This window comes from Lepisosteus platostomus, chromosome 1 (genome assembly GCF_059453375.1).
Source record: "Lepisosteus platostomus isolate fLepPlt1 chromosome 1, fLepPlt1.hap1, whole genome shotgun sequence".
Classification (NCBI taxonomy): Eukaryota; Metazoa; Chordata; class Actinopteri; order Semionotiformes; family Lepisosteidae; genus Lepisosteus; species Lepisosteus platostomus.
Genome location: NC_142611.1, coordinates 15,004,442 through 15,013,797, shown reverse-complemented (window position 1 = coordinate 15,013,797; position 9,356 = coordinate 15,004,442). Strand labels below are relative to the sequence as shown.

Sequence of the window (9,356 nt, the reverse complement as noted above, 5' to 3'; positions counted from 1 at the left end):
GTGTATCCAAAATATTTCAGATAAGAGCACAAGTACATAAAAAAGGTTAAAAATAATAAGACTCAGTAAGTCGGGAGCACTAATGGACAATGTTTAGCTGTCCATTTGCAGTGCACTGGGTTGAAAACAGTTTTCACCTATTTCTCACATCTGGCTTGATGTATCTGTGAAGTGTCTCCAAGGTAAACGTGCAACATCCGGAGGAAAAAAATTAGTTCTATATTCATTTAAATATTGGAGTCCTCAGATACACCCAGAAGATCTCAACATCAAAGTGAATCCCACCCTTTGTCTAGTTCTGTTTAATATTCTTACACCGTGGATTTAGGACATCTGTGTTCAAGGCCAGAATGCTGATAGTATTTAAAATTAGCATTTTAATATTAATGAAGAGGTCTGGTTTTACATTTAAAACTTGGATTCTTATTGGGATTTCTTGAAAAGGTGTTCTCTAACAAGAAGAGGTTGAAAATTACCATGCTCTAGTCGGTGCATTATTAATATTCTGAAAGTGACAGCAGGAAGAGAGGGGGTTTTTTTTTAGATAAAAAACATAATTAAATTGCCTAGAGAGGTCTGCATCACTCTGCATTAATTTATAAATAACCAGATGAATCTATTTTAAACTGAATAACGTTTTTGTAGTGTCGGAAGTTGCATATTATAATGGAATTTTACAGATTAGGCTTTGGTAATTGAAGAATTACAACATAACTTTATTGGGTTGAGATGTATTTTTCCGCTCCCGAGCTTTTTTTTACACCTGAAACTGAAATGATTCCGTCATCCCTGAATGGAATGTACTACCTACCTGAATGGTGACTTCACTGCATGTAAACCTGCTCGGCTGAAAAGTAGACCAGACTCCTCCCTTGACCGTGTGACAACATGACTTGGTATCTCTGTGTGTTAAGGGACTGCAGTAAATACAGTACATTAGAGGCGGGGATTGACCTCCCTCGCTCTCTAAACATCACTAATCCAGTATTTCAGGTGCCTGGAGTGGATCACGGCTCACTACCGCCGCTTAACAACAAATACTACAGTACATTGATATACAATCAAGCGGCGGAATACGGCGAATGAAGGGGAAAATTAGAAGTCGTAAACTGGTAGGATCAAAGAAGAATGAAATTAGACTAGTGTAAAGCCCGAGTGTTTTGTAGTTTTTTTTAATCACTAGTACTATTTTGTGAATGGTTTCTTTCCGAAATGTTCTTTTTATTCTCAACCTTGCTTTAGCTACTGTTCCAAATCGTCGGTGAAATCTTTTTTGAGCTGGAAACTAGGACCAGGAATTAAAAATATGTCGTTAACGGGTCATTCAAGAAGCTCGATGGCTTTGCTCTTTTGAAAGGTAGACGCGGACGAAAGAAATTTGAATGCCTTTTGATTTTGAATAGGAAGGTAAGTCTTGTCAAGTAAACTTTTTATTCGCCATTTTTAGTTTCGGCAATGCGCATGTGTCGGATATCTCTACCTGAACCAGGTAAAGGAAAAAGAACGCGAAACGTATGTTTTGAAATCAGGTAGAACAAAACGTAAGTTATTAACAGTTCATTCCGAAATATGCCAATACCTATAACCTATTCTGTTCGCACAATAATGTACTTCTTCGGCGGACCATAGCTTGTAAAATTTCTTAATGTAACGAGGTCATATTTTTTGTATAAGTTTGTAAATTATAGTTATATTTAAGTAAACATGCCAGCAATTTGTTTTAAATAAGTAGCTGCAGATGATAGACTAATATTATATTCTTTGTGACAACATTCCTGATTTATTTACCTTGCTATTGCTACTGCTTTGCTGCAAAGAATCATATATTCAGAGCACCCAAGAATGCATAATAATTCCACCGAGACAATTTACACGGGGGATTGAGAAGTGAAGTTATATTATGTTTTAAGAAATGCACAAGAACTGGAACAGTGTAGCAAGTTTCTGTGGAATGTATTCACATATGTCGGGACGGCCCACTTTAAATTGCGTTAGTAAATACACTCCGCTGTTTTACTTACGTTCAAGAGTAAAATAAACTAATGTCGAGTGATTAATCCAGATATAGTCTGGAGTGTTTAGTTTCGGATAGACTAATGTAATTAAGCAGTAGATCAGCGTTGTTTTAATGTTGCTTAATAACGTTTTCGGCAGATATATCACCGAAGATATTATCGCAAACGACTGCATTTATATGTTATAATCTTAGTGATATGGAAAAAAACGCAGGGCTTGTTACGTTCCTTTTTAAAGCTGAACGCAATGTATGTACTGTATAATGAATGCAGTGTGATGATACTATGTTGGTGTACATGTGCAGTATCCAGTGTTTAAAATGTTACGGCTTTCCCACAGAAACTGCTCTTTGACAGTTGTTCTGCAACAGGTCTGCGCCGAAATTATTGCCTAGGTTGGTTCTGTAAATAGAATATGTTTTTTTTTATTTTCTGTCCTTGTTGATCTGATAAAAATGAGGCTTAAAAGAAGAAGGAAAAACAATTTAGAGCACTCATAATTGTTTGAGAACACCTCTGCAGTGACTGCTGGTAGCTGAAGACTAAATCTTTTTTCCATTATTTTAACACGGTGAGGAGTCTGTTTTCCCACATAAACAATGAATTAACTGGTTGTAACATATCTAAGTGGGACGATGATGTTAATGGGACCGAGCTCAATTTAACTGAAGAGTTCAATCACACCTGTGAGAAATATAGTTCACCCTTTGCCTATCAAATGCTTAAGAGGGTGAATGCAGACTTCACGACAACAGTCCATTTCTCTCTTAAATGCTTTTCTCAAGCATTTAAAAATGCCCTGTGTTTTAAAACATAATGATAAGCCGTGGAATGCCATCCCAAAAATGTTAGAAAGTTAGCCTTAAATCATAGGTTTAATATGCTGTATATATATAATTTTGTCATAGATCAAAGGGCTTGGTTGTTTTATAATTTTCAGGTTTAAATTTATCATTACCTGAAGAACAGTAGATCAATATGATGATATAGTTCTGCCATTAAGCATTATCTTCTCTCCTTTCAAGAAACAATATTCAAAGAGCTACTAGCATTCAAACAAACTAGATGGGCTGAGTGGTCTTCTCATTTTTAACTTTTTGTTCATTCTTACACATGCAAAAGGGCTGGATATCGGCTCCCCAAGACTTTCACACTGAATAAATGCTCTCTTGGTTATAGAATTATTGTTTAATCCATCTCACTTCCGCAAAGGACAATGTGTAGAATATTGTAAAATTTTCTGTAACCTACTCTTTGACAATTAGCTGTGCTTCTTTTCCATTTAGGTCAGTTTTTGTTGGTAGATGAATTTTAAAGAGTCTTAAAAACAGAATTATACAGTTGTCTTCAAGATCTTAACACTTCTTTTGGCTTAAAATGTGTGGAATTGAATTGTCTGACAGGTTGTTTTAATGTGATCTGTTTTTGCTAATTTGCCTTTGCTTGTGCTGCATACAATCTCTAGAGATGGCAGTTTTCAAGAGCTAAAATTTAGATGCAGTCAATAAATATAGTAAAACCATTTTGAACAGCTGATTGCTCATTCCTGTGTAAATGTATGTATGACCCATTTTGTTCAAGGCTCTTAAATATAAAAATATTTCAAGATAAACAGTTACATATTGCCTGTATATGGTACAGTATCAGTTATTTTAAAATAAGTACTTTGGAATGTCTAAAATGTGTTGACCCATGTAATGTAATTTGTAACATTTTTAACAAGTTCTATTTTCTTGTTACTGTATGAATGTTTTAAACCTTATACACAAGGTTTAGCTGATTATTTGAAAAGGGGATTAACAGCAAGCTTAAAAAGTTGAAAGGTAATTATTAAATTTCCTTAAAAAATGCCATTTGACATATGGCATATATAACCCAGTCAATCAATATATGGATTTTCATAAATGACAATGTGCTTATATTTTTCCACCGATATACTGGTGAAAACAATATGGAGCAATCCTTCCTTGGTAAAGACAGCATTTAATTCCTTACAAGAAGATATAGAGAAAATAGTTGCACACAGTTTTTAGGATAACATTATCAAACAGGTTGTCTCTTCTGAATTGCAAAATTAGATTTAAAAAGACCCCAAGTTTCTCATGAAGAATCAAATTGGGGTAAATAATAATAATACGGGCGGGGCAGTGGCTCTGTGGCTAAGAATCTGCGCCTGTGGTTGAAAGGTTGCCGGTTCGAATCCCATGACTGGCAGAGGAATCCTACTCTGTTGGGCCCCTGAGCAAGGCCCTTAACCCCAACTGCTCCAGGGGCACCATATAAATGGCTGACCCTGTGGTCAGACCCTGAGCTTCTCTCAAGAAATTGTATATGGGCAAGAAAGTAATCTTAATAGGGCATTTTTTAGAAATCACAAGCTTAGCATAACAATCTACTGTATAGGGATTTAGCCTATTCAAGACCTGTCAACTGGACATCACACTCTAGCTGAACTATATATTCTAGGTTTACAAACGCTTGAAAGACAGATTTAATCAGAACTACAGTATGAGATAAAACAGAAAGGTTAAGCAATTTCCATAGTGGCTAACATATGACAAGGAAGGAGTTTTATTGGATGTACTGAGAAGTGTTCTAAGATTACTCAGAATTATTCAGATTTACTGAAATGAAAGGGGTAAAATGGAGTGAAAAACCAAAGTTTAAGAAACTTAAGATGGCCATAGCAATCCTTTTTAATGCCAACAAATTCCAAATCATCTTGAACATACTGTAGCAGCTCTTTTCAGGCGAACCGTAGAGCCTTTTCATGTTCTTGTGTTATTCTTTTGAGTATAATGAGTATTTTCTAGAAATATTGAATTGCTTCTTCTGTATTTTAAATGTGGCCTGTGGTTTACCCTGAGCGAATATGTACAGTAGAAGCCAGTGCAGACTGTCTTAAAATGAAACAGGTAACGTAGGCCCAGACCTGTGAAAGTTTGACATGTGAATCTTGAATATAATTTTACTCAAAACTTTGAAAAATAAGAAAAAAATGTTGGCAGTAGGTTTGAAGTTACATTTATTGGCAGATCTTTGGGAAGTAGTAAACAATATAGGAAGTTGTCTGAATAAGGCCCAAAGGATGTTGGATTTAAAAACAGGCCTCAGAGTTGTGTTCCAGCAATTATTTTACAGAGCACACATAGACAATGCTGGACGTTGGTGTTATTGTCAGAAAACTGTGATTCAGAGGAGCAGCGTTGACCAGTTCAGATTCGCAGGATTTGAAAGCAGTAACCACGTACAGCTGTACAGAGATCAGCAGTAATGGAGAAGCTGAACAGGAAACTCTTGCTGCATTGTTCTTGGGAATGTCTGGTTTCATCTGGTGGGGAAACTGGATTTTTAGCATTTCAAATTCAAATGCTGGTCATGTGGTGTTTCTTAAGCCTTCCCAACAAACTGTGCTTTTACTTCTTTTTTTGAAGAAACTATAGTTTTATCATTTTATGTGAGAGTTAAAAAAGGCTTTAATTTATATTAACTACTGATAAAAATTTATACCAGATTACATATTTGATCTTAAAAGAACATAAATTGTCTGATAGAGTCATCTTCAGTTGTTCTTATTTTATTGACTTTATTGAATATATATGAGCTTAGTACTCTTACACATGCATTTTTCCTAATTATTTAGCAATTGTAGGTGTTACCACAAAGACACTTTCTTTTGCCCACTCAAAATCACTGTTCTTTTTCCTTATAAGAAGTACTTTGTATTTATGCAAATGAACAAGTAATAGGTTTATTCCATGCTGAAAAAAAGAAGAAAAAACAACGTTTCGGCCGTGGAGCCTTCTTCAGGTGTGAATTATGTGTTTGCTTTTTGAGCTCTGTATTTATTATGGATTTGCTTTTTGAGAGTTTTCAGTTGTTTTAAGGAGACAATTTATTTCATTCCACAGACTTCTGCAACTTGCTGGTGAAATTGTTCAGTATGTTCTTGAGGCAGTTTACGACATTTTCAATGGTGAATTTTGCAAGTTTGGTAAATATTACACTAAAAGGTATTCTGTGACAGGCTTTGTTTTTTGCAGTTGTCATTGCTAAAAGTCATTAGAGGGCAGTCTCTTTGTAACAATTCCTTTTATGCTGTGTAATGATTACCATTAGCTGAGAAGATGAACTGTAGTTGCCCAAGCTATTCAAAGGTGACAAAGCAAATATGATTATTCCATGCTGAAAAGAGAAGAAAGAAAACACAACGTTTCAGCTGTGGAGCCTTCTTTGGGTGTGAAGAAGACGGTCTTTCTTCTCTTTTCAGCATGGAATAAACCTATTACTTGTTCCTTTCTAGCCTACGCATGCTGACGCAGCTACCCACTTGAACTAAAGCAAATATGATGTCCAGTTTCTGGAACTGCCTTCCTACATTCATAATTCTTACACTTAAAGTACTGGATTATTCAATTACCTTTCAATGTACAGCTATTAGTGTTCTGCTTTCACTTGTGGCTGGAGAGAGTTGAGCTGTTTATTATGGGGTGCCGTGATAGTGTGACGTTAGAAAAAATGTATTAATTTCCTGCTCCAGTAAGTAATACTTTTTGGGATATTTAAATCTGTTTTTTGTTTGTTCTTTAAAAACCAATAGATTATATGTCAGTCAACCATTACAGTATAGTGAAGCAGCACATATGCATTAATGTTTAGTAAACTTAGTCATATCTGTTTTTTATTACTTCATTTGATTTAAAAAAAAGTGCTATTTGCTTCTAAGCAGTCAGAAATTACAAACCTTTCAAATCATAGTTGTGGATGATTGAACACTGTGGGATATAAACTTTGTACTTTTACAAGCTTTATGGTATTTTATTCTACTTTATTTGCTGTTCTTAGTGCTGTGTATAGGGGTTGTTCTGTAAATGTATGTAAGCTGATTACAACATAGACTCTGCTATCAAACTCTCAAGCTCTTTCTAAGTTCAGTTGCAAGCAGAACTCGAGGGCTTAGCTCCAGACTCAGTGATGTAATTCAGTTTGTGCTGCTGAGCCTTTTGCAAAGGGACCCAAGAGAGACTTATTTCATTTAAAACTGGGTTTAAGAAATTGTGAAAGTAAATCTTAAGTATTCTGAAGAAGATGTGAAGGTAGTAATTTACACAGGTTTATTTCCTAAATATATCTAACAGCCCTGTTTGATTATTTCCTCAGGACTAATTTGGAGAATTAAGAATGACCTCATAAAATGAAGTTTATAAACAAGCATTCAGGAGGTGGTCAAATTTTAATTTGGCCCACTTCTGCTCTCTTCAGCTTAAAAATATTTAGTATTCTGTATTTGCTCTTGGCAGGAAAACAAATCTCTCACAAAATGATTGCTCTTGCAAAAGACCCCACCTTTGAATTCTCCATCCTACTATTTTTCCATCCTCCTACTTTTGGAATAGTTCCTGCTGCATCCGGTGCCATTGCTTGACTCCCACCCCATCACCTCTTACCATTTGCTACCATGAAGCTACCATTTGCCTCCTTCAAGCTTAGTCATCTTCTCACCCCACCTTGAACAAGCAGCTCTTCGGTGGCTACTACTCCATGGTCCATGGAAACAATTAGCTCACCACAATTACCGTAATTTCTGCTCTTCTCTTTTGGTTCCTTCTGATTTCATCACTCCTCCTCGGAGGCCCAGATAGCTGCCCCCTCATGGCTGTTTCCCATTCCTCCCCTCTTCTCCCTGCTCACCCTGCTTTGTCAGCCATTTTCTTCTTTCTCACTCCCCTTTCTGTCCTGTTTGACAGTCAGCTTGTCCAGCCCAGTGCATCTTTGACCTCAGCATATCCTCAGTGTTTGCCTCATCCACAGTCCTCCTCCCCCACCGTCCCCTTAGGACTCTGCTGAGGCCCTGACACTCACTCCGCCCTGTCAGTGTGAACGCTCGGTGTCAGTCTGCTCTGGATCTGAGATCCCTGTTCACATCATTTGCCACCCCTGTTTCCTGTGCCCGAACCCTGCAGGGGGCAATTCCTTCTGACCTGGAGCAGGGGTGGGGTGGGGGTATTACCTTAACTGTCTAATTTTGTGCATATTCTTCTTTTATAAAAAATGTTAGTTCATTTCAAGATAAGAAAACAGATTGTAGAATGGACAAAGAAGCTGTCTGTGCTGTTAGTGGCTTGTAAAATAATCAACATTTTTACATTTGAACTTTTAATTAAAAAAATGAACAATTTGAATAAAATTGAATAAAAAAATAGTGAACAAAAGATAGTTTTAGGATATGCAGTTGTTGAATGATGCATTCCAGAAGTAGAAATAACGATTATGAGATAATTTAAAATTATTCTCTTAGAACATACTTCTTTTCATTGAGACAGTAGTATTTTAAAATATTTTTGTAATATTACTCTAGGAAAACCAAGATTTGCTGTCCCAAATAATTAATAATTATTATTTTAATAGTTGCACCACTTTAGAAAGTGGACAAATTAGAGTGCATAGTGCTTATGAAATGTTCTTTCCTTTGGCAATAAAATGTGCAGGCAAAGCTTGAAATAAGCGTATGGTCAGTGGTCAGTTATTCTGGAATTAATTTAAGACCTAAAATAAGATTTAAAATAATAAGAAAAGTACTTGAGCTCATGCCTCATGCCATTGAGGAAGGGTGGGACAGACCTCTTTTGGGTCATCTCAGGACTGTCTGGCACACTTGCCAGATATTGAGAATAGCCAGCTACAGAGAGGTGCACAAGAGGCAGAGCTGAAGCATAGCATCAAAATAAAAGAAAATAATGCTAACGATTTCCAGATTGCGTCTTTGCTTGTCATTTGTTTCTTTTATGGGAAAAGACACTTTTTAAAAAAAATCTGCAGGCAAGTCACATTATTTTAGTATATTGTCTCCGCAAGATAAGACATACCATAACATAATATAACATAAGAAAGGTTTGAAATTAGAGGAAGCCATTTGGCCCACTCAGCTTATTTGGCTTTTCAGTTGATAATTGATAGGAACATCTCATCAAGTAATTCTTTGGAAGAAGCCAGGCTATCCTCTTCTACAGTGTAGTTCGTTAGCATTTACTAGATTCCCACAACATGTGAAAAAGTGCTCCCTGTTCTCATTTGAAGTGCATCTTGCCGTACATTCTACTTGTGTCCTCTGGTTTACTGTTGATTGTGAAGTCCATTGCCTTGACATTGTCAAGAATAATTGCATGCGGTCCCTTTGTAATCTTTTCTGATCAAGAGTAAAAACATACAGCTGTTTTTCCTCACAAGAGTAGGATATGTTTTTAATCTATCTTTGGTCTTTTATAAACAGATTCTAGAACCAATTTTTTTTATTTTTATTGGTATGACCACAAATTTCTATAAGGGATCTTAAATGTCCAG

At 36.1% G+C, this 9,356-nt stretch overlaps 1 protein-coding gene across 2 annotated transcripts in view; it reads left to right on the top strand.

Annotated features, from left to right (window-relative positions):
• Positions 1-886: 886 nt before the first annotated feature.
• Positions 887-9,356, top strand: part of usp53a (ubiquitin specific peptidase 53a) — a 56,396-nt gene continuing 47,926 nt past the window's right edge. The window contains exon 1 of one of the 2 annotated variants that reach the window (XM_088625487.1): positions 887-1,112. The gene's annotated coding sequence lies outside the window, so the exon portion shown is untranslated. Of the gene's footprint in view, positions 1,408-9,356 lie in introns of both variants that reach the window. The other variant, XM_088625478.1, reaches the window with a different exon arrangement.